We start from the raw sequence: 26112 nt of genomic DNA on the forward strand, positions 1-26112 counted from the left end.
TGACAGTCAGGACTCCTACCCAGTTCTAATTCTCAGGAATAAAGCAGTGTCTTTGAGTGATTCCTCAATATCTTGGGAGTTATGCACCAACTCATAAAAGACACCTAATAGATGTTTCAGGGGTTAGGTTTAAGGCAGAATTTGGTGACTTCTGGGAGTAGTTTTCTCAGGTAGATGTGAACTGGGAACCAGGGTTAAGACTAGGGTTTCTCTCTAAGTTTCCTCAAAGCCAGACCTAAAATAGCCTAAGCAACACTGAAAAATTACTTAGGTTTGTTGAGTGGGTTGCAAAGAGCAACTTCTTTACAGATTTTTTTCAAGTTGCAATTGAGGATAGGATTGGAAAATAGGTGTATCATACCCAAGGCAGTAATTTCAGAGAGAAGAGAAAAGATAAAACAAATGTCCTTTAAAGAAAATAAGGTGACAGGGTACCATCCAAATTATCTGGGTGGAACTAGGTGAAGGTCAGCCAATGAGTAGTCTTCTGGGGGATCAACTTGGAGATTAACTCTGGCCTCATTGTACTTTCTCCTTTGTGCACTTTAGAGGAGGGAAGCGCTTCAGTGTTAGGTCCCTGGGACAGAAGCTCAAAGAGGATAAGGAATTTGCCTATTTTGTTTTCTTTACACCCAATCTTCAGAGTACTCAGCAAACATATACAGTATTTGCATGAATACATGAATACATTGTTGATTGAATGACTGCTTGATTGGTTAACAGGCACCTAAGTCCTCGTTTGGTTCCCCATCCCCAACCCACTGCTGGGTTATGTTGCCTAGAGTTAAACCTTGTGCCTTAAAATCAGACGTGAACCTAGGTCTCACCTGCACTATCTATTCTGCCAATGTGTTCCCTGGGAACTTCCTTGAGTCTGTTTCCTGTCTATAATCTGTAGCCAATAATTACACTTGGCATCGTGAAATTTCATTAAGATAATAGATGCAAAGTGCTTAGCACAGTGCCTAGCAGTACAGTCATGTGCCACAAAATGAAATTTCAGTCAACAGCAGACCACATATACAATAGTGGTCCCATAAGATTGTACTACCATATTTATATTATACCTTTTCTATGTTTTTATTGTACCTTTTCTATGTTTAGATACACAAATACTATTTTGTTACAGTTTCCTACAGTATTTAGTAAAGTAACATGCTGTACAGGTTTGTAGCCTAGTAACAGTAGGTTAGACCATACAGCCTAGGCGTAGAGTAGGCTTTACCATCTGGGTTTGTGTAAGTTCATTCTATGGTGTTTACACAATAAAAAAAATCACCTAATGATGCATTTCTTATAACATATCCCTGTTATTAAATGTTGCATGGCTTTACTCAAATTTGTTAGCACTTAATGTTAGTTCAAACCCACTTCTACTGCTAAAGGGGTCTCCCGGTGGTGGTCAAACTGAATTCCCAGCCTACGTGCCTCTACTTGAATCAATTGTCCTGTCTCGCCAGCATTTCATCCACATGTATGGGTGCATGTACATGAGGGTGTATGCACTCATGCATGCATGCACATAAATATCAAGGGGCCAAAGTAAATGTAAATGCTATCTTCTCCATGAAGCCAACTATTGAGGCCCTAGTCAGAATTCATCTCTTCACTTTAGAGTTCTTGAATGTTGATTAAGTCATCTTTGTATGCATCACATACCGATGCCTAGCACAGTGTCTGGCATAGTATAGAAACCTAACTGTTTCTATATTCATCTGCTCATTCATTTTGGATGAATGAGTGGATGGATGGATGGCGCATGGATGGAAAGTTAACTTACTTATGTTCTCTGGCAGCTCCACAGGGATTTATTTATCTTTAGGCACACAACTAGTCAGCACAGTGCCTTACCCACTGTAGCTATTCACTAAATAGTGGTTGGATGGTGATAAAGGAGAAGAAAAATTAGAAAATCAAGACCAATCCCCACCTGGAATCATTCTCCTTTCAGGGTATTCTATTGAAAGGAGTTATTGAGAAGAGAGGCAGGGAGTTGACAACCAGCCTCTGGACTCTCTCCCGGGGCCTTTTTAGAACAGGCAAGTTAATTATGGAACCAGATTAACAGTTTCTTTTTTGATACAGCCAAAGTAAAACCAGCAGGATGCAATTTAGCTCTTCCCCACTTTCCAGATAGCAGCAAATTTTCATACAAAACAAAGAGACACTTGAATTGCAAATTACTTAGAGACTCAGCTAGCAACCCCAATGGAAGAATATTTCTACTTTCAAAACCCGCTGTTGCCTTTTTAGGTTTAACCATGTAGTGGGACCTTCACAAAGGCCTGAGCATCTTGCTGTTTCAACTGTTGGCCAAGTGGGGAGGAGGAGCAATTCATTAAGGTTTACTGGAATGTCCCAGGGTGAGCTTTTTGCTCAGAACATTTTCCTCTTCTCCAGACTGTCTGTCTGTAACCCTCAGAGCACCAGCCTCCACTCACAGAATGAGGGCTAAAGGGTTTCTAGAGGTCATCTCACTGGAGAGGAGGAAGAGCAAATGCCTATAACGGCAAGGGGAACATAACAAATAAAACAGGTGGTGAAGGTGAATGTATGACCTCTAGGAAGTAGATGAGGACTGGGGCAAAACTGTACCCTATCTAACAATCACTGGACCATTGGTGATTGTTGCTAGGCAGTTCCAAGAAGTCTGTAATCTGAATTGTTAATTGAAACATTCTTGTTAGCTGTTGGCATCTAATTAATAAGGGGGAATAATACCGTCTATTAGCTGGATATGGCCTATGGGACCATCAGTTTATAACTTCTGATCTAGCACACATGGCTTCCTTACTTGATAGACAGGGAAACCAAGGTCAAGAGACAGAAATAAAAGTACAAAAGATCACAGAGTGTCCCAATCTTCTGACACCTCCTCCAGTGCCTAGCTGATTCCACCATACAGCCTCCCCAAATTCTTGCCCCCCACACAGGACACAGGGAAGCTTTATTTTCACAAGAGCATTTATTAACTTGTTTTTCTGATTTAAATAAATAACTCCTATTTTCTACAGAGGACTTGGAAGATTTAACAAGGATAAGAGAAAATTAAAAAGTCACACAGCAGTGCCATTTTATTTATGGAGGAACTGGAGGCTAAGATGGAAACCTGGCTGGACCCAGGCTGCTTCCAGACATGGCCACTGGAGGGCAAGGTGGCATCTCAGTTGGCTTAGCCAACAATAACAGGTTGTAGGAAGGTTAGGGCAGGGGTTGAAAACACAGCCAGGTATGTGGCAGAAGTGAGTAAAAGAGGACAGATGAGGAAATACGGTGAATGAAGTAAATGTGCCCTGCCTGAACCCTGTAGACACCACTCAGATTCAGCTTGCGTCATTGTGTGGGAATGCAAATAATGTTGACAGCCTTTTGGAATTTTTTTATGTGAAGCTTGAAATCTAACCTTTTTAAGTAAAAATGTTCAATATGTGAATGTGGTTCAAGTAATTGTGTGTGTGTGTGTGTGTGTGTGTGTGTGTGTGAAAACCCTTCAAGGAGCAGGATTTGGGCTATGGACTTTCTCCTTGTGACCTCTGAGTTTAGTGACTCAGTGAGAATGAACTGGGCCCTAGGCAGGTCAGTCAGCTGGGTGGAGAGTTTGTTTGTGATTAGTCACAGGCCACCAGCGAGCTGGCCTGCAGATGACCAAAATCAGGAGGACAAGACTGAGGAGGCCAAGGCTGTCCATTGACTTAGCTCAGCCGTCCCCTGGAGAGTGAGGGCTTCAACAAGAACCAGGCTGCATCTTGGACAGAACCTATAGGGAGATCTTCTGCCCAAATTTAAAGCACCTACTATGGCCTTTTATAGAGTATGTGTGTGTGCATATGCATGTGAATAATCTTTACCTTGCTAAAATAATATAGATTATCTCCCTTGGTAGCCTTGTGGGAGAAAACTTCATTGTCTCCAAAGTGGAAATGTTTAAAGTCAGTAAAGTTAGCAATGAGTATGTCAACTCTTTCCTGTAATGAGTTACTGTCATGAATTACTGAATGAGTTAGGCAGTAGAATGGAATGGAGGGAGCCCTTGAATAGAAGTCTTGAATTTTCCCACCCTGACCTCTCTCTGAGCTTTCTGTTTCATACTCTATGAAGTGAAAATGATGATACCTGCCCTGTTTTCTATATTGGTGAGGATTTTTTTAATAAGAAAAACAGAAAACCCAATGGCTTAAGAAAAAAAACAAAAACTAGCCTAAGCGGAGAAGGGTACGTATAGTTCACACAACTGAAAAGTTCAATCATAGTTAAATCTGGGGGTCCAAATGACATCAAAGCTCAAAACTGCAGTCTTGATTTCCCATGTTGGCTTCCAGCAGCTCTAGGTCTCCATCTTCATCATTGCAAGTGCGGTAGAAAGAGACCTTCTACTACATTTTCAACACAAGTTTCAGAACTGACTTTTATTGCTCTGAAATCCCATGCCCATTCTGAAACCAGTCAATGTGACAAAAAAGATGAAATGCACTGAGTGGCTAGACCAGCACACATTTCATGGAGGAATTAGGCATTTAGCTGAGGATCTATGGGAACATAATTTGCATTCTGTATGGTGGCAGATAAAGTAGCAGACCTGATTCCCTGGTGGGAATAAAATGTTTCTACTGGAACAACTTCCTGGGAATCTATTCCACTTGCTCTATAAAGTGTGTCTAAAGCTAAAGCCATCCAGTTAAAGAGAAAAGGGCAAAATACTTGATTATTGCTGATACTAAAATGAGATTGTATATTTTGTATTTATTTTCTCTCCTGTGTCATGCAGGCTTCCTTTGACAAGAGAATCAGAACCTACTGGTGACATTTGTTTCAATGAAAGCAACAGTGTGAAGAGTAAGTAGTTTTTCCTATTATTCATCTCACTCAGTAGAGATAATGAACTCCTCTCCACTGCCAAGATGAGAAACTACCATTTCTTACACATGGACACAAAGATGAGAACAATAAACACTGGGAATTCAAAAAGGAAGGAAAGAGAAAGAGGAGCAAGGCTTGAAAAACTACCTATCAGGTACTATGTTTACTTCTTGGGCAATGGGGTCATTAGAAGCCCAAACCTCAGCATCACTCAATATACCCGTGAAACAAACTTGCACATGTACCCTCTGAGTCTAAATTAAAAAAAAAACAAAAACAAAAACAGAAAACACTGCTATCTCTTCCTCCAACTCAGTAAAATAAACATCAACTGATCTGGTGTGTCAGATGCCAAGTAAATGGCTTAAACTTTCTCCATTGTATATATTCCCCAGACAACATAGGACCTGTCAAAGTATATATCACTTAAGATGTGCTATTGGCTGCAAGTAACAGAAAGTACAGATTCAAGGTGGCTTAAATAAAAAGAAAAAAGTTGTTGGCCTTCATAAGAAGTTCTAAGGTAAGAGAGGTCCATAGATGGTCAATGGAGTCAATCAGTAATGTTACCAAGACTTGGATTATGACCTCTTCAGTGGGCTGTCTCTTTCATCAGTCTCCAGCAAACTTCCTCTCACATTTATTGGCCAGAAATGTGTTACACACCCTTGCCTAAACCAGTCCTTAGCAAAGCAAATGGAACCACCATGATTGGTTTAGACTAATTTTTAGTCCCTTCTTGGTGTTAAGAATGGGACTCACATTCCCTGAACTACATGGTTGTATGGAGAAAAGTGGATATATAAACAAAACTAAAATCTTATTAGAAAGAAAAAAGGAAGAATGAATAGTGATTGTAAAGGCAATCAATAGTATCTACTATAAGATGATACTATGAAAATCTCAGCAGTGTTTCCTCTAAGAAGAAAACTTGTAAAGATACTCAAGTTCCAAGACCTCATATACTCCATCATGGCAGAGAAAGCAGGCACCAGCCTTGGCTAACCTCCCTTCTAGTCACGGGTAAAATGAAAGAAATACTTAGACTCTACATGTAAAACCCAAGGCATTATCATTATACCATATGCAGACTGTTTCTCCAATTTGCATAATTATAAACTCCCCCTCAAGAGTAAACATCACTGCCAACTTAAAAACAACAACAACTACAAAATAGTATTAAATATGCATTGCTAATTTGACTTTCTAATTTGTCCGGGCTCTTCACAAAGATGTGCATAACTCCACAGATACCAAGTGCTTAAGAAAATCCTCCACCTGCCTGAAAAAACATCAACAGGAAAAGAAAAGCTAAAAATTAGTTTTTTAGCTAAAGAATTTGAGTTGTTGCCTGAAAATTACCTGCAGGAGTTCATTCTATTAAAAAGGACTCTCAAATTCATTGTCCCAAGCATTGCTTACCACCGTTCAAGTATAGGCAATTGCTTTGTGCAGCCAAAAGAAGATAATTTTGCAAGATCTCACCATTCAGTTTTAAGAGTCTCCTGTGAGCTGTGTATGGCCTTATATTTGGTCATTTATAGGAAGTAATCCAAGAGTTTCAGAAAGACTTTCCTGTCCCAAAATCTGTCTTTTATTGATCTGCCTCAAAGATCCACACCACTTGGGCTTCGAAGCTTCCAGGTATAGTACAAATATGCTACCTGGCCAAGGTGGATTAAGCTATCATTATTTTCCTCGATTTCAGTTCCCTGATGAGCCATGATGATAAGTGGGACACAGGATGTGTATATGCATAGAGGGAAGTCCTCCTGCAAGAATGGCCATAATCAAAAAATCAAAAAACAATAAATGTTTGCTTGGATGCAGTGAACAGGGAACACTTCTACACTGTTGGTGGGAATGTAAACTAGTACAACCACTATGGAAAACAGTGTGGAGATTCCTTAAGGACTAAAAGTAGAACTACCATTTGGTCCAGCAATCCCACTACAGGGTATCTACCCACAGGAAAAGAAGTCATTATACAAAAAAGATACTTGCACACACGTTTATAGCAGCACTATTTGCAATTGCAAAATCATGGAACCAACCCAAATGCCCATCAGTCAGTCGATGAAGAAACTGTGGTGTGTGTGTGTGTGTGTGTGTATATGTATATATGTATATATGATATATCATTATACATATATACATATGTATACATATACATATACACACACATGATATGTATATATGTGTGTGTATATATCATATATATACACATATATACACCTATGTGTGTATATATGTGTATATATATACACATATATGACATATATCATATGTTCTGTGATATATATACCATATATATGATACCATATATATGGTATAGATATCATATATATGGTATAGATATGATAGTTTGTGTGTGTGTGTGTACACATCATTTTTTACCATTGATTAGTATTTTTACCATTGATTAGTATTTTTTACCATTGATTAGTATTGCATCTCAGGAATTGATAATTTGTTTACTCAATCCTCTTTTAAACTCTACCTGTCATTCTTAGCTATATCGTCACTCCTTTTAATTATATCAAAACACTATTGTGCACAGATATCTTTCTCTGTACATATTGTTGTCTCTTTAGTAAGCTCCTTGAAGAGTCATTGCTAGGTCAGGGACAGGAAGGAAGAACTATAGAGGACTAGAATATTAATACTGCATGATCCCTTCTGGGGGCTCAGATATGCCTGTGAGGCTGGGCTCCTATAGTGTGTGTGTGTGTAAGAAGAAAATGAGGACAAAGTGCAGTGCGTGTGAACTTTGCTGATGCGACATTTTTACACCGAGTTGTCACAGAACAATAAGAAAACTGCTGTTATTGCAGACAACCATTAGATTTGTTTTAGTGTTAACTTCAGCAATGTCTATCTGTGCCTTGTCTAGACTGTAAACTCCCTGTGGGTAGGAGCCAGTTCTGGTGGTTGTTGCTGTTACTGACCAATATATAGCAAATGCTTAATATATTTACATTACTGCATTTCAACATTTTTTGGGTGAAAGAGTGAATAAATTTTATAGGAAATATTTCCTGAAAGGAAAAGATTTGCAAGAAACTTCCTAAAGAGTGACATTTCTAAGGAATCTATTATCTTCCCAATCTTCTTACTGAACCCCCAGTATCTCTTTTGTATTGATACTTTGTATTCCACAACAACTGAAATATAGAACCATACAATTTTAGGTGTTACTCTACTGTTTTAAGGCAAAAAAATAATTCTGCCTCAGAAAGTATTGTATAAGGAGCAGGTTGTAGTAAATGGATCATCCTTGTCAGTCAAGAGTTTATCTTTAATGTAAACCACTCAACCCTGGCCTCAAGGTCAACCTATTTTTATGACCAGCATTTGACTTATTTTTATATTTTACTTCCATTTTTAAACAAGATAGGTTGCTGTGCAATTATGAAAATTAAAGTAGAAATGAACTTGGACATGTGACTTTATACTGAATTCTATAGATTGCAAAATGGATGGGTTCTGTTATGTTGTGCCAGTTTGAGTTGCTCCAAAACACATTGAAAAATGAAATATTTTTTCTTTTTCCATAAACGATATTTACTTGCCTTTTCTATTTCCAAAGATGTGTTCTATCCTATCATTCAGGATCTTACCTAAGTTTCTTAAATTCTTGTCATCCTTCCCAGAGCAGCAAGGGTGATTTTCAATTTCCCTAACTCACTTAATGTCTGTCTGCAGTTCTGTACCCAGCAAAAGAGCTAACTGAACAGATACCCTGTACCCATCACAAACTGACAATGCCACAGGCTCCTGGACATAGAACAGCATTGACCTAAAAATCTTTCAAACATCCCCAAGGAAAAAGGGAGATTGCTATTTGGCAATTCAAAGTGAGATCTGCAGACCAGCAGCATCCACAGCACCTACTACCTCCTTAGGAATGCAGAATTCTAGGCCTCACCCAGACCAGCCTACTGAGTCCAAATACACAGTTTCTCCAGATCCCCAGGTATTTCATATGCATGTTATGGACCTAAAGACAATTCCTTGTGCTCATTCACCTGAGTTTCTTCCTATTTTCAAGAGATCTCGCTGCTTTAACCAACAAAATGAAGCATGTAAATACTAAAAGTACATTATTTAAATAGCCCACACTATTATTGTACTGGGCAAAGAACACATTTCATAGTGAGTTGAAGGAAGTGTTCCCTATTTCAAAACAACAGTTTACTCCTTAGACAGTTTTATCATTTTCATAGCAACTTCCCCTCTATTCCTTCATTTGTTCAAAATGGCAGCCCTTAAGATAGAAACATGCTATTACTTTTATGCATTGAATTTAGATAAATATAACACATGTAACACATTTACTATGAAATCAAAGGAAAAAGCCTCCCTAGAATGTAGTGCAGTAAAATCTGTAGTCACTTTAATGATGCCATCACAATTTATAGCCCTGAGTAGATCATGAATTCTCAACAATTGCTGGAATCTAAAAGTATCTATTGAAATTAAGAATAAATTCTCTTGTGGTTGAGTAGGAAAAGTTTCAGGAGTGTTCAGTTCAGGAATCCAGTTATTACACAGTACACTGGGGTAAAGGGGGAAAAATATTCCTGGAAATAACCCCAATGAGATGCACAGATAGAAGTGAAGTTTTTAGTATGATCAAATGAGATTTAATAAGTATTTTTAAGTCTGGAAACTATTTTCTAGATGTTTAAGTCTGAACATACTACCTTAGAGTTTTGTATGTGGTTAATCTCAACTGCCTGCATTTCTGAAACAAATGCATTGTTAGTATTGTGATTACATGATGCTATTGTATAAAAAAGAATAAATTATGTTCTATGAAATCACCAAAAAACATGTATATTTATATGGCAACCCTATAAAAAGTCTAAATCACAGTTTAAAAAGAGAGATTAGGTGAGCTTCCGTGCTCCCAGCTTCTACTTCTGGGTTTATCTCCTCCATTCTCTTAAGGTTTCTGGTACTCTCAGTCTCTTTCACCCTCCTCTAGAGGAAAATCTATTCTTGAAATGAAATGTCAGCCATTTATATTTTGTATACATTCAAAGATTTGTTCTAATAATTTGTAGTACTATCTCTCACCATGAAAGAAAGAATTTGTCTCCCATTAAAGGAATATTACATATTAAAGAGATGATAAGTACTGACTAGATTAGTACTGGTTTTATCTGAACAGTTGATAGCTTCCTGGACTTTAGTGTTAATATTCTGAGACTGCATCTGGATTCACCAGGAGAAAATATTTTGTGATCAGTTATGTCTGCCATGGGTATGAGATAAGGGCTTAGCCATACATCTGCTATGTAATATTCCATACCACAGCTTTTACACAGCATCCATTGTTAAGTACTTGCAGGCTACCTTATTTGTCTGTTGATGAATATCAAATTTATCCCCCAAATTAAGTGCCTTAAAAGAATAATACATATTATCTTACAGTTTCTATGGGTCAGGAATCTTTGAGCAGCTTACCTGAGTTCTCTGTCTCAGGGGTTTCTTACAAGGACACAATCAAGGTATTAGCCAAGACTGCAGGCTCACCTGAAGGCTCGACTGGGGAAGGATCCACTTCCAAGCTCACTGACATGGTGATTCGTCACACTCAGTTCCTCCAGGGCTGTTGCACAGAGGGTCTCAGTTCCTCACTGGCCATTGTCCAGAGACTCCCCTCAGTTCCTTGCCAGCTTGCCCTCTCCTTTAGGGCATATACACAAGATGAGTAAGAGAGATGGTTAGCAAAAGGAAAGTCAGTCTTTTGTAACCTAATTATGGAAGTGACATCCCATCACTTTTGCCTAATGTGTTCACTGATGTAAGTCACTATATCTGCTCAAGGCCAGGGAAAGACACAAGGGTGTAAATCTTAGGTGGCAGGAATCAGCAGGAGCCATTCTGAATATTTAGGTTGATTTAAATCTTTTCCTTTTATATACAATGCTGCAATAAGTATATCCTCTAGATAATTGTTTTGAAAAGTACTTGGCTTTCACTACTGGTGTTTAGTAGCCTTTTTCTGATTATATAAAAACCATGAAGTCACTGCTAGGGCCAGGTTGGGGATAGTGACATTAATAGCAGGAACACATAACCAGCTTCTGCACACCTCCTATGTAATTCTCTGATCATTCTCCCTTTGCTTCAGTGCCGCACAGGCTTTATTCCATTCCCTCTTCACTGTGGTCACTCTTAAGATGCCTACTACTATTATCCCATTTTTACAAGTGATGAATTAGACATAGAGAAGCAGAATCACTTACTCAGGGTACCACAGCTAATAAGGAACAGAGCTTGGATTTAGACACAAATCCACCTGACTTTAACACTGGTGTTATTGCCACTGTGCCTTTTGCCTCTCTGGAATTAGCCGATAAAGTGGTCTTCTAAATATTTTGACAATGTATCCCTATTAGCAACAACTTTTCAGAATATGCCCTTACTATGTGTATATGTATTTATAACATATCTGTAATTTAAAATAAGTAAATCTTTTGGATAAAACTGATTATGAATAGAAGTTATTTTATTCACACCACAATGGATTGTCTTGCCCAGAGCTGATGCTCTCTGGATGTGACATCCTGTGGTCCATGACTTCCTAGTTGACAATCAAGTAGGCTTATGGGATAGAGTTGGATTCTTCTGCTGCCCAGATACTTAAAAAAGTGGGGAGAAACTGACTTTCAGCCTCTTCTTTGCTCTATTATCAGTTTTTGAAGAAATACTGAATGAGTAGGAGTTTGGACAACTTCTTCCTTTCACTTTGTGTCATCGAATCTCTTAAGGAAGGATATTATAGGATTGGAGCAGTCTTTCTTCCACCCTTGGAGCTGTGGTCTCCACTGTGGGAGAAAATAAAATGCTTTTAAATGCTGCCACCTCATTGGGATTGAGGGATGGAGGAAAGTTCAGATGCTATTTCCAAGTGAAGCTTTATACTTTATAAAGAACTATTTATTATGGCTTTAAAATTATTTATGTGTTTACTTTAAATAGATAATACGTGGACATGGTAAAAAGCATGTTTAATGCATTATGAATATTTACTGAAAAGTAAGCTTTCTGTAGAGCCTTTCTACAGCCTCTCCACTTTCCTCCCCTAAAGCAACCATTTTGTATGTGTGTATCCTTCCAATGAGAGTCTATATCCATACAAATATATATGTGAATGCTCCTTATTTTTTTATAACTTAAGTGATACACCCAGTCTCTGTAGGTGGTTTTTTTCACCTGTTACTTCTTAGAGATTGTGTTATATTAGTATACACAACCATTACTCATTCTTCTTAATGGCCACATAATATTGTATTGTAGAAATATACCAAAATTTATGTAACCAGCTCCTTATAGGTGAATATTTAGGTTGATTTAAATCTTTTCCTTTTATATACAATGCTGCAATAAGTATATCCTCTAGAGAATTGTTTTGAAAAATACTTGGCTTTCACTAGTGGTGTTTAGTAGCTTTTTACTGATTATATAAAAACCACATAGTCACTGCTGGGGCCTGGTTGGGGATAGTGACATTAATAACAGGAACATATAGCCAGCTTCTGCACACATCCTGTGTAATTCTCTGATTATTCTCACTTTGCTTCAATAATTGGTATCTTAGCTGAACAAGCCTCACAATGCTACCATGAGAGAAAGGTACTTGTATTATGTGACTTTGCTGGAAGACTAAAGAAATTAATGCTCCATCTTCCATCTTTGCATTTCCCAATGCAGCTGTGGGAAGCAAGTGTAGGAACTCTTCCATGGACTGGCTGGCAGGATTTATCTATTAATAGGACGGTAGGGCAGCAGTGATAGCACAGTGCAGTAAGGAAAGCATCAGCTTCAGGTCAACAAATTTAACTTGTGTGGGCAGTTCCCCAAACCAAGACACTGTCACCGGAAAATGGAGGAGTGGATGCTGGCCTGGTACAAACCATGGGTGCCCACTTTAGGGGTTGTTCATGCAGACCCTTCATCAGTGACCCTTCATCACCATCCCTTCCATAGCTCTGAATATCCTTGTTACTCTGGTCGTCTTTCCTCACTGGGATTAGATGACCTCAAAGATCCTATCCCTCTCAAGCTTTCCCCCAACTTTATAATTTGCCATCACATATCAGGGATGCAGGGTCTGGCTCAGGCACCTGCCTTTACGTTGTTTTATCCCCATTTGCCAGATCACTCAGAGCTCCCCAAAAGTGTCAACCTACTCTTTCCCTTGCCTTCCTGGTTGGCTGCCTGTGGAAATTACTAGCAAGTGCCCAACTAAAATCATTCTGAAGACATGTGTTTGCTTTAATTTTCAAATCAGTATGCTGGCCAGGGTGTCAAAAACACACAGAGAAATCTCAGCCTCTGAGTTCTGACCGGGCTTTTTCAAGTATGGACATATTGTTATAAGCATAGAGATGACTAGGCTGACTGAACCTTTCCCTTGGGCCAAGTGTCACAGGAAAAAAATCTTACTAATAACAAAAGCAGTAGCAGAGGCTACATTTTGAGTTCCTGCTTTATCCCAGAGTCTCTATGAGGCATAGAGCATCCACAGAGTATGGGACCAGTCTAACTGGTTGGAAACCTCATCTCCATCACTCAGTAGCTGTGTCACTCTGGTACATTTCTTGCCCTCTGTAAATATCAGTTACACCAGCTACAAAACAGAGCAGTAATTGCACCTACCTCACAGGGCTGCTGTGAAAAATCAGAGAATGTAGCCCCTGGGACATACCTAGGCAGTACCTGGCATAATAGTAAGCACACAATACCAGCTGACAAGTTTTATAGCTGTTCCTGAAAGATTGTTTCTCCTCATTTCATAAATGTACAAACTCAGAATCCAAGAAGGTAAATAACTTGCCCAAGACCAAAAGTAGCAGAACTGGGACTTGAACTTAGGTCATCTGCCTCATTAATTCAAATATTTATGGGTGCCTCCTATGTTCCAAGCACTGAGGATAGGGAAATAAGTGAGCAAGGCACAATCCTGGCCCCCATGGAGTTTACAGCCTGATATGATACCATCAGATCCCTTGACATGCCTGCCATCCATTCCCTTCATAAAGCTACCCCAGGACACCTAGTTAAAAGGTCCCTGAATACTCTTGACAGTAACCACAACAGCTAATATTTATAGGATACTAGTGGGTGCTCATTTAATCTCTCCAAAAGGCTGTGAGGCAACTACAATTATTAGCTCCGTTTTACTGGTTAAAAATCTGAAGCTTAGGCTGAGGCGGGTGGATCATGAGGTCAGGAGATCAAGACCATCCTGGCTAACACGGTGAAACCCTGTCTCTACTAAAAATACAAAAAATTAGCCAGGCATGGTGGCGGGCACCTGTATTCCCAGCTGCTTGGGAGGCTGAGGCAGGAGAATGGCGTGAACCCGGGAGGTGGAGCAGTGAGCCGAGATCGCGTCACTGCCCTCCAGCCTCGGCAACAGAGCAAGACTCCATCTCAAAAAAAAAAAAAAATCTGAACCTTGCAGAAAGCAGAATGAGTTCTTGAACCCACGTAGCTAGTAAGTGGTGGAGCTTGGATTTGAACCCAGGCAACATACAAGAATAGTTCACTACATTGTTTAAAGGAGTCAGGCTGACTTGAGACTGGGATTGGAGCTAGAACAAAAAGTTATGTCGGTGCTGCAGTGCACATCCAATCACATATAAGGTGCATCTTATTTTTGTGTGCTCCTATAGTAATCCTCAGAGGTTAAAAAACATGTATACTAGGAAGGACTTTTAGCTGTGAAAACAAAACAAAGAAAGCAAGCACTATCAAATTAAAATCAGGCAGTGGGACTTTGACTATATCTGCCTTCCTACACTCTGCTTAGTTGAATTTTCAAAGACCTCTGTCCTCGAGGGGCAAGCTTTGTTAGGATGGCCAGTGGCAGATACAGGTCTACTTCAGCCCCTGGAAATAGAGTTTGACTTGGCTGCATGCAGACAGGCATGGCCTGGGGAGACATAGGCCAGAGCAAAGCCCAGGGGTCTGACTGATAAACACAGCCACGGCTAGTGATTTCTGCAGAGCTGCTACAGATCACGAACAGAGTTGTGTTCAAAGGAGTCAAACAAACTTCAGTTCTGCCTCCCTGATTCAGAAGATTCATCTGAATCTCCAAAGGCGCCTGGTGGGTCCATGGAGGCAGTGATGCTGGCATAAGTAAAATACTATCAGCATGATTTTTCCCCATTTGCTGGCTTTATTCATGGCTCACGGTTACACTCCCTCCAGTGAGGGAGACTCTGTGCAACCCTAAGACACTGCGAGATTGTTAACTGGGAGTAAAAACAAGGCAGAAAAGAGAGGCTCCCTGCAGAAAACAAAGAGGCCTTGCCCTTCACAAACAGACAAAGCCAGACACAGCTGGAGCCTAAGTTTGTGTCTCTGTTACTTGCAAAACATAACACCCGGCAAAATACAGAGACTAGATTTGTATTTTTGTTCCCAACCTGAAATTAAGAAATCTAAAGCAATAAGTCCTTCATGGACCAGGTTTCCACCTGCCTCCCAACACAGAAGTCACCTCAGGAAAATATAAAGAATGGTCCCAGACTGTGCCAAGGAAGTGGGCACAGTTAATAGAGCCAAATCTGGAAAAGCACATAATTCTTTGCCAACAGCTTACAGATATGATGTCTTCCTAAGCCTCAAGTCACCAACAGAGGGTGTTTTTAACTCATTTTACCCGTGTACAAATTCTGAATCTCAAGAAAGGTTGAGGGATTTGCCTAAAGTCATGCAACAATTTGATGAAAGAGAATCAGAACCCTGGATATCCCTGGTTCTTAGGCACACTTAGATTTCAGCTGCTTCTCCAGGGGAAATGTGATAACGCCCGGAGGCTGCTTTGCACAGCCAGTACAACCTGGGGAGCACTCCGTCCTCATTAGCTGTCGTTAAGTTGCAGGGACCTCCAGTTGCTCTTCCTATGGGGCAGAACTGAAGACCAATGTCATTTACTTTGTATGTCCACCTCCTGGGGTTACACTGGAAACGCTTCTAATGAACCACAGCAGAAGAAAACATCATCCTCAATTAGAGCCCTTAGGAAAAACTGCTGCATTTTCCTACCTGCAGAGGAAAACACTAAATCGGGAGTCTGTATATGAATAAACAGAGGAGAAGAAAATTTACAAGTGTGATGACTCCACAAAAGCTTCCCTGAGTCTTTACGATGGCAAATGACCCATGAGCTTTCAGAGCCACCGTATTAGTTTCTTGTAAAGTAGCTTTTGTTGTTGTTAATGAAAACACGATCCTTTCACTTAGATTCTGTGATCAAAGGAGCTAGGAGGTCAGGGTGCTGACAATAAGACTGTCTGCCAGGCAGAGGAATATCCACATACCATGTAACTGCTAGGTGGAACAGAGGTGGGATGTTTCTGGTGCCCTAAAACTCTTTCACCCAGAACTTGCCACTACACTGCTGAAGAATAAATGGTAGCAGAGTGGTTAAGAGTCAAGTCGAATGGAGTTTAAGGCCTAGATCTGCCACTTGCTTGCTGTGTGGTGTTGGAAAAATATTAACTGCTCCAAATCTATAATTCTTCAGCTATTAGCTGCTTTGGAGCTGCTAATATACCTAACACATAGCATATAAATTATTTAGCTGAATAAATGGGCAATCTTCTTAGTAGTATTAGTATCATTTCAACAGAGCTGGAAATTACCCCAGAAACCACCTCACCAAGACAGTACCAATTCTGACTGAACATCAGCATCACACAAGGTGCCTTTAAAATATGCATATGGCTGGGACCCAGATTTTCTACCCATCCAGCCTGTTTTCAGGCTCTCAGCTTCGTGCACCTCCCTATTCCTTTGATAAGCTATTACAAAGCCTGTCTAAAACAAAGCTATTTGCTTCCATTAGCTAAGACTACAACTATTTTTCAACATGTCTGAGGAACGAGACCAGGCTTCTCTACTTTTCAAAACTCCTCAGGTGATTCTTAGCAACCAGATTAGCATCAGTCCTTAGAACAATCTTAGGGACCTACTAACACATGCCCTAGAGAGGCTAAGCAACCTGAAGGTCACAGAACCACAGAGCTAATTAACAAATAACAGCAACAACAAATACACCCTTGGTATTCCTGATTTCTGTCGAATAGCCTTCTTACTGAGTCAGCACAACAAAATTCTAAAAAATAGCAGAATAGTTTTCATGGTTGATTGTCGTAAGTGTGGTCCATACAGTCCTGGTTTTACCATGTGTCAGCAACTGTTTAGAGCTACCAACAGATTTCTCCCTAAAGACTTATACTGTGGGTTTCAGTTAGAATTGCAAACCCAGAGATATCTGGGAATCTGTCTGAGTTAAGCATCGCTGGCTTGCCCCAGGGAAGACTGGCTTTTTGGGACAGGGGTTCCCCAACCCCTAGGCCATGGACCAGTAGGAAATGGGCAGCATAGTAGGAGGTGAGCAGCAGGCAAGCATTACTGCCTGAGCTCCACCCCCTAATGCCGTCAGATCACTGGCAGCATTAGATTCTCATAGGAGCACAAACCCTATTGTGAACTGTGCATGCCAGGATTCTAGGTTGCTCGCTCCTTAGAAGAATCTAATGCCTGATGATCTGAGGTGGAATAGTTTCATCCCAAATCCATCCTCATGCCCCAACATCCCTGGAAGAATTGTCTTCCACAGAACTGGTACCTGATGTCAAAAGGCTGGGAACTGCTGTTAGAGGACACAAGACCACAGTCCAGGCATCACAGCCACATCCCACAGACACCACCTCCCGTTGGCTTCCTGGATGACAGGCACAGCGTCCAGGAGGAAATGAGCAGATCAGAAAAGTCAACCTGGCACACAAACCCATAAGGGATGATACACTTTGCAGGCATCATCTGAAGGTAGTATTAAGAAGAGCTTGTGGAGAAAAGGGAAGCCTTGTACATACACTATTATTAGAAATGTCAATTATTGGTGACTGTGGAAAACGGTATGGAGGTTCCTCAAAAACTAAAAACAGAATTCCCATATGATCCAGCAATTTCACTTCTGGGTATTTACCCAAAAGATTTGAAATCAGTATGTCAAAGAGAAATCTCTGCTCCCGTGTTCACTGCAGCGCTACTCATAATAGCCAAGCTATGGAAGCGACTTAAGTGTTCACCTGTCACACTTCAAATCTCTCTTGCAGAAAGAGCCATTGGAGGGGCTTCCCCAATTAGTTGGCCTTATCCAGGTTAACTTCTGCCTTAAGATAAACTGCTTTGAGACCATAAATACATCTGCCATACCCCTTCCCAGCAGTACCTAGAATAGTATGGAACTGAATGAGTGGGAGACAGTATGTGTGAAACAGGAGCCAGGAATCTTGGGGACCATATTAGAATCCTTCCTACCACAGATACATTTTTCTTACCAACTCTGGCTTGGATCAAAGCAAGATGGGACAAAGAGCTAAGGTACAGCATGAGCATAATAGTTAATAATATTGTATTCTATACTAGAAATTTGGTAAGAGAGTAGATTTAGGTATTCTTACCACAAAAAGTGGGGAGAGACTATGTGAGATGATGAATATGTTAATTAGCTTGACTATAGTAAGCATCTCACTATATCTATGTACATCAAAATATCATGTTGCATTTCTTAAATATACACAAAATTTTTAAGAACATATGCCTTTTATAAAAGGGACAATATATTTATGAGAAATCTACCTTTTATTAGCAGCTCATGAGGTAATTCTTTAAAGATTATTCTCATTATTTTATAATCATACCTTATATGTGGGACACCCAAGACTCTTCAGCCAGCACTTAGAAGAAATGGAAGTTAAAGATGCTAATGGTGCTGTATTATTAGACAGTATTTAGGAATAATCCCAAATACTCCTCAGCATGAGGTGTAAGCCACTTAACCTTTTTATGCCTATTTTATCACCCCTAAAAGAAAGAGATGAATGTTTACCTTGTAAGGCTGATATGAGAGTTTAAGGATACATTTTACCTAAATGATTATGCCAATGAACATCCATCACTTCTAACAAACTCACCACCTACAGGCACTGTGCATACTTCTAAGTGTATTGTGATATAATCGAAGGTGTGTGACTTTACAACTGAGGCCAAAGCCTTGACTCAACCCCAGTTCCATCTCTTTCAGCAAATGTATTCACCACTCAGAGCCTCAGTCACTTTTGAGGGTGGTGAGAAAAAAGATAGAAAATAATGTGTAGACCTATTGTATGGTGTCCACCCAATATATGCTGAGTACGTAAATACCTACGCTATAGAAATACTCTTTCTAAAATTGTTACACCGTCATTCAAGTAACACCTTCATTATTTTTGCCAGAATTGCATACCATCTATTCAGTAATTAATACTATTTAGATCAACTATTTTACCATCTGTTCAATGGTTTACTTAATACTATTTAGATCAACTATTTTACAACCATGAAAACATGGTTTTGATGTGCTTATTTCATTTTTTTCTAAGACCTTGTTAAAATAAATGCTTTGCTATTAAAATAAAAGTACACTAAGCAAAATTACCATGTGTACTACCAAAGATAAAAATACCTTGCATTGGGAAATGTGAAAAGCCACTTTTAAATGAAAAAGAGTGTTCCTTAGGGTTCCTGAAGAAATAAATTGGGAGCTACCCATACTTCAAATAGCTTAATTTTGGTTTTTGAGAGTACCATGGAATTAAATTCATTCGATTTTTAAATTAAGCCTAAGGAAAAGGGAAAAAAAAATGTTTTCAGCTAAAACAAAATGAAAATATACCAGGGCCAGAACTCATGCTTAGATATTTGCAATTCCAAGGCCCGTGTTTTTCATAACATAACAAAATAAACGGAGGAAATGAGAAGGAGGCAGATGAGGAGGTGGGGTGGGGAAGAGAGTAGAGAAGGAAAGACAAAATTGCAGAGGAAGGGCAACTAGTCAGTGGGCATCCAGAGAGAGAGAAACAGAGCCAGAGAAAGCAAGAAAGGCAGAGAAAGAGAAGAGAGGATAGAGAGGGACAGAGAGAGATGGAGGCAGAAAAAGAGAGACAGAGACACAGAGAGAAAGAGACAGAAACAAAGAATATATTAGGAGGAAGGGGGGAAGGATTTGGTAGATTCTTAAGTGATTATAAACTTTTATTATCACCCCAAACACGGGCTCCCGTGGGCTTTAAAAGACAGTTACCTCCTATCACTTCTCCTTGTAAGTTATTTAGTTGATCAATAGCTCTTCAGCTGTTCTCTTAAGTCTTTAGAATCCAGGTGACACGGCATCCCCTTCGGGCAAAATTATGAACTGTACGACTTGTTTATCATCGGGGCATGTCTGATTTTTTTCTGATTTCAGGATCTGAATAAATCAAGCTGGGATCCTTAACTCTAAGTCTGCTTTTGGTCTGATTGTGCTAAGACAATGGTACTAATTGTACTATGGCAACCGACTGAAAATGATGTTGAACAAGAGAATGAGATGGTTTCCTTTTGACTTTCCTTTTACTGCTAAGTGGTTCTCAGGAGGTGGATTTCTTGCAGACATTTGCTTCTACAACTAGAATTAAATTTTCTGCCTTTGCCATTTCCTGTCCCAAGAAGCACCACAGTGCTGCCTGCTTAGTACCTAGGGAAGAGCACTTTCATTCTATATTTTAATTAGGCCCCGACATCTGGTATGGACTGTGAGTGCTTATTTGCACACCTGCAGGCTATTGGCTGTAAAGGCGCCCAGCCTATGTGGAGATTACCAGTGCAGATGGAGACTGCAGTCATTTAATTTAATAGAGCAATTGTGTGGGCCTTGTAGAATGTACCGCAATTGTGAAATGTGGGCCCCGTTCCAATTCCAGGTACCCTGTGCTCTTCCTTATGTAACACGCACTTCACTCTCCTGTCAATCTTTATAATAAACACAGTCAGTTAGAAGAGGGGATTGGCAACCGAGCTGTCTTTGAAACCTTTCAGGGGAGAATGAAGACAGCTGAGTCTCTAGAAAAGAATTAAATTTATAAAGACAATGGAATTTGCCAAGGATTTAAAAAATCACCTACCCTCCTCTGTTAAACAAATACCCCTATATGGCTCCAACTCATCTATTGAACCTCTGTCTTTCAGTGTGCATCAAATAGTATACATGGGGTGCTGAGAAGGAAGCAGATGTAACAGGAGATGGTCAGTGTGGCCTTGTGTGTACTTGTGTTTCCATGACATGGGGAAGACCCCTTACTTGCTCAGTACTGCAAAATGCCAACTCCAGACTGAGGCTCCTGTTTTCAGAGTTCACCTGTCACACTGTTTTATTTACCCCTGTGTTCTGCATCCCCAGTACCTCTCCTAGCGTCCAACATACTGTGTGTTCTCAGTAAGCATTTGTGGAAAGAAAAGACAAACAGTAGGCCAACTGTGCCAAATCCCTGATGCCCATAAGCTTCCTGAATGCATCTTTCTGGACGTTCTTAAAGCTTTGGGCCCACCCTGGGTAACTTGCTGGGAAATCCACCTGTCAATATATTCTCTGGCTATAAAACTGAGATGCTGTTAATTGACTTATATTGTTTCCTACTTATTTCTTGCATGTCTGTGTCCCAGTTCTTTTAGATTTTAGCTGAGTATACAGGGCACTTATAACATAGTGGCAAATGATATAAACAGAACAATGCCTAATTCCATGGTACTGATGAAAATTCAAGAGGATAGGAATTCTCTATGGCCCTGGAAAGTGAGAATGACCTTGCTTTAGATCATGATGTATGGGCAGTCCAAGAAATTGTGGAAGTGTTCAAGAAGAAAGGCCATATAATGTAGTTAACAGCATGGATTTTGGACAGGCCTAGCTTACACACCCAGCTTCACCATTTTTCAGCCATATGAATTTAGGTACATGGCATAATCTGTCTAAATCATAGTTTCTCTTTTAAAAAAATGAGCATAATTGTGAGGATGCCATGTGACTTCTAGAAATAATAAAGATTAAAAGAAGCAATAGGTGTAAAGGATTTAGCAAAATTCTAGACATACAGTAAATTAATGCTTTAAAATTCATGATGATGATGGGAAGAAATAAGATGAAGATGACAATGATGGTAACGACCAAGACCCCAGGGTAGGTTGGCCTGACTAGAGGAAAGGAAGAGACTGCCTACGTGGGGAAGGAGTTGGGAGTGAAGGAAGTGTAGCATCAGGTAGGGTAGAGGAACAGATTGAAGAAAACCTGAAAGACTGAGAAATACTGAGAGACAGAAATGTTTGGGAGAGAAAGAGAAAAATTTTACTTCCAATAAATGCAAGGGAGTCAGACTTCAGAACAAACACAAAACACACATCTTTAAGGGAATATATGGAAAAATTACTAAGGATACCAAGTTTACATTTGTCTACTTATAGTGGAAAAACAGCTTTCTCATGCAACTACCAAATTCAGAAGGATCAAGACATAGCTACAGTCACCAGCATAGCAAGAATCCAGGATTAAACTGCTTTTGTTAGGGAGCCAAGGTTTATGTGAAATAATTAAAGTTCAAATAATTTGAGGACCAGAAACAGAGTAACCTGTTATTTTGGGGGGTTTCTGCACACATGACCCTCACACCATATTGGAAGCAAAGTGTCATTTTTTTGTTTCTACCAAAGTAATAGTTATAATACATTCTATGGCAACAGATAATTCCAATATGAGGACTTTGGATTCAGAGATACTTGGGTTCAAATCCCAGAATTACCATTAAATGGCACTGTGAACTCAGAAAATATGCTTAATGTCTCTGAAGCACAGTCGCTTCATTTGGAAAAAGGGGATGAAAATATCTTTCATTTCTTTTTATGGATTAAAATATAGGTAATCATTGAGCATAGTGCCTGACACACTGGGAGTATTCAGTCAAAGACAGCTGCTTTTCTCAGGTTACCCAAAGCATGACTTCCTCTGATTGCTCAAGTGACACGGGAAAATACAAATTCAAAGAAGAGAATATTGACCTATATCAAGCTTGTCCAACCCGTGGCCCAGGGCAGCTTAGAATGCAGCCCAACACAAATGTATTAACTTTCTTAAAACACTATGGGATTTTTTTTACATTTTTTTTTTTTTTTTAGCTCATCAGCTCTCTGTTACTGTTAATGTATTTTATGTGTGGCCCAAGACAATTCTTTTTTTTCCATTGTGGCCCGGCGAAGCCAAAAGATTGGACATCCCTGACCTAGATGATCCTGGGAGCCTGGAACTTCTCCACCAAGCTTGAAAAATCCCCCAAAGACTGAGTAGGAGCAGGTGTCAAACTGCAGCTGCCTTGACCATGATCTAGGTGAAGCTGTGTATGTGAAATAGCACCATTGTGCCCACAGTCATCTGTAGCAAAATGAGAAAAATAAAGAAAATGTAATATTTTTTTCTAAAGCTAATTTTTTTAACTTAAGGGATGATTGTTTATTCTAAGATCATGTCCTTCTAACTATTTAAAATTATTATTCAATCGTTTTGGGGGAACAGGTGGTGTTTGGTTAAATGTTTAATTTCTTTAGTGGTGATTTCTGATATTTTGGTGCACCCATCACCCAAGCAGTGTACACTGCACTCAATGTGTAGTCTTTATCCCTCATCTCCCTCCCACCATTTACCCCAAGTCCTCTGAGTCCAATGTATCATTCTTATGCCTTTGCATCCTCATAGCTTAGTTCCAACTTATAAGTGAGAACATACAACATTTGATTTTCCATTACTGAGTTACTTTACTTAGAATAATGTTCCAACTCCATTCAGGTTGCTGTGAATGCCATTGCCTCATTCCTTTTTATGGATGAGTAGTATTCCATGTTGGGTGTCTCTCTCTCTCTCTCTCTCTTTCTGTGTGTGTGTGTGTGTGTGTATTTTCTTTATCCACTCATTGGTTTGTGGACATTTAGGCTGGTTCCATATTTTTGCAATTGCAAATTGTGCTGCTATAAACATGGATGTGCAAGTGTCTTTTTCATAATATGACTTTTCTTTTCCTCTGGGCACATATCCAGTAGTGGGATTGCTGAATCAAATGGTAGTTCTACTTTTAGTTCTTTAAGGAATCTCCATACTGTTTTCCACAGTGGTTATACTAGTTTACATTCTCACCAGCAGTGTAGACGTGTTTCCTTTTCACCACATCCACGCCAACATCTATTTTTTATATTTTTTAATTATGGTTATTCTTTCCGGAGTAACGAGGTATCACATCATGGTTTCAATTTGCATTTTCCTGATAATTAGTGATGTTAAGCATTTTTTCATGTATTTCTTGGCCATTTGTATATCTTCTCTTGAAAATTTTCTATTCATGCCCTTAGTCCACTTTTTGATGGGATTATTTGTTTTTTTCTTGCTGATTTGTTCAGATTTCTTGTAGATTCTGGATATTAGTTTTTTGTCAGATGCATAGTTTGTGAATATTTTCTCTCACTCTGTGGGTTGTCTGCTTACTGATAATTTCATTTGCTGAGCAGAAGCTTTTTAGTTTAAGTTCCATCTATTTATCTTTGTTTTTGTTGCATTTACTTTTAGATTCTTGGGCATGAAGTTTTTGCCTAAGCCAATGCCTAGAAGAGTTTTTCTGATATTATCTTCTAGAATTTTTATGGTTTCAAGTCTTAGATTTAAGGATTTGATCTAACTTGAGTTGATTTTTGTATAAGGTAAGAGATAAGGATCCAATTTTATTCTTCTATATGTGGCTTGCATTATCCCAGTACCATTTGTTGAATAGAGTGTCCTTTCCCCGACTTTATGTTTTTGTTTTGTTGAAGATCCGTTGGCTATAAGTATTTGGCATTATTTCTGAGTTCTCTATTCTGTTCCATTGGTGAATGTGCCTGTTTTTATACCAGTACCATGCTGTTTTGGTAACTATATCCTTGTAATATAGAGTGAAGTTGATTAATGTGATGTCTCCAGATTTGTTCTTTTTTGCTTACTCTTGCTTTGACTATACGGGCCTTTTTTTGTTCCATATGAATTTTAGAAAAGTTTTTTCTAGTTCTGTGAGGAATAATGGTGACATTTTTATGGGAATTGCATTGAATCTGTAGATTGCTTTTGGCAGTATGGTCATTTTCACAATATTGATTCTACCCATTCATGAACATGAGATGTTTTTACATTTGTTTGTATCATCTATGTTTTCTTTCAGCACTGTTTTGTAGTTTTCCTTATAGAAATCTTTCACCTCCTTGGTTAGATATATTCCTAAGTATTTTTACTTTATTTTTTATTTTTTGCAGCTATCATAAAAGGGGTTGGGTTCTTGATTTAATTCTCAGGTCAGTCACTGTTGGTATATAGCAGTGCTATTGATTTGTGTACATTAATTTTGTATCCTGAAACTATACTGAATTCATTTATCAGATCTAGGAACTTTTTGGATGAGTCTTTAGGGTTTTCTAGGTATATGATTATATCGGCAAACAGCAACAGTTTGACTTCCTCTTTATCAATGTGGATGCCCTTTATCTCTTTCTTTTGTCTGATTGCTCTGGCTAGGACTTCCTGTACTACGCTGAATAGAAGTGGCGAAAGTGGGCATTCTTGTCTTGTTCCAGTTCTTAGGGAGAATGTTTTCAACTTTTTTCCATTTAGTATAATGTTGGCTTTGGGTTTGTCATAGATAGTTTTTATTACCTTAAGGTATGTCCCGTCTATGCTGATTTTGCTGAAGGTTTTAATCATAAAGAGTTGGTGGATTTTTTCAGGTGCTTTTTTCTGCATCTATTGAGATGATCATGTGATTTTTATTTTTACTTTTGTTTATGTGGTGTATCACATTTATTGACTTGCGTATAGTTAAACCAGCCCTGGGTCCCTGATATGAAACCCACTTGATGATAGTGTGTTATCTTTTTGATATGCTGTTGAATTCAGTTATCTGGTATTTTGTTGAGGATTTTTGCGTCTATGTTCATCAGGGATATTGGTCTGTAGTTTTGTTGTTGTTGTTGTTATTATGTCCTTTCCTAGTTTTGGGATTAGGGTAATACTGGCTTCATAGAATGATTTGGGGATAATTCCCTATTTCTCTATCTTTTGGGATAATTTCAGTAGGATTAGTACCAATTCTTCTTTGAATGTCTGGTAGAATTCAGCTGTGAATTTGTCTGGTCCTGGAGTTTATTTTCTTGGCAATTTTTAAATTACTGTTTCAATCCTGCTACTTGTTATTTGTCTGTTCATAGTTTCTGTTTCTTCCTGGTTTAATCTAAGAGGGTTGTATGTTTCCAGGAATTTATCCATCTCCTCTAGGTTTTCCAGTTTAGGCACATAAAGCTGTT

General features: G+C 39.1%; 1 protein-coding gene across 1 annotated transcript in view; it reads left to right on the forward strand.

Moving 5' to 3' along the window:
- The window catches only part of ATP10B (ATPase phospholipid transporting 10B (putative)), a 243782-nt gene that overhangs the window by 25068 nt on the left and 192602 nt on the right, over positions 1-26112 (forward strand). Inside the window, exon 2 of the mRNA XM_063643127.1 lies at positions 4766-4833. The gene's annotated coding sequence lies outside the window, so the exon portion shown is untranslated. The remainder of the gene's footprint in view (positions 1-4765; positions 4834-26112) is intronic.

Source organism: Symphalangus syndactylus, chromosome 7 (assembly GCF_028878055.3).
Source record: "Symphalangus syndactylus isolate Jambi chromosome 7, NHGRI_mSymSyn1-v2.1_pri, whole genome shotgun sequence".
Lineage (NCBI taxonomy): Eukaryota > Metazoa > Chordata > Mammalia > Primates > Hylobatidae > Symphalangus > Symphalangus syndactylus.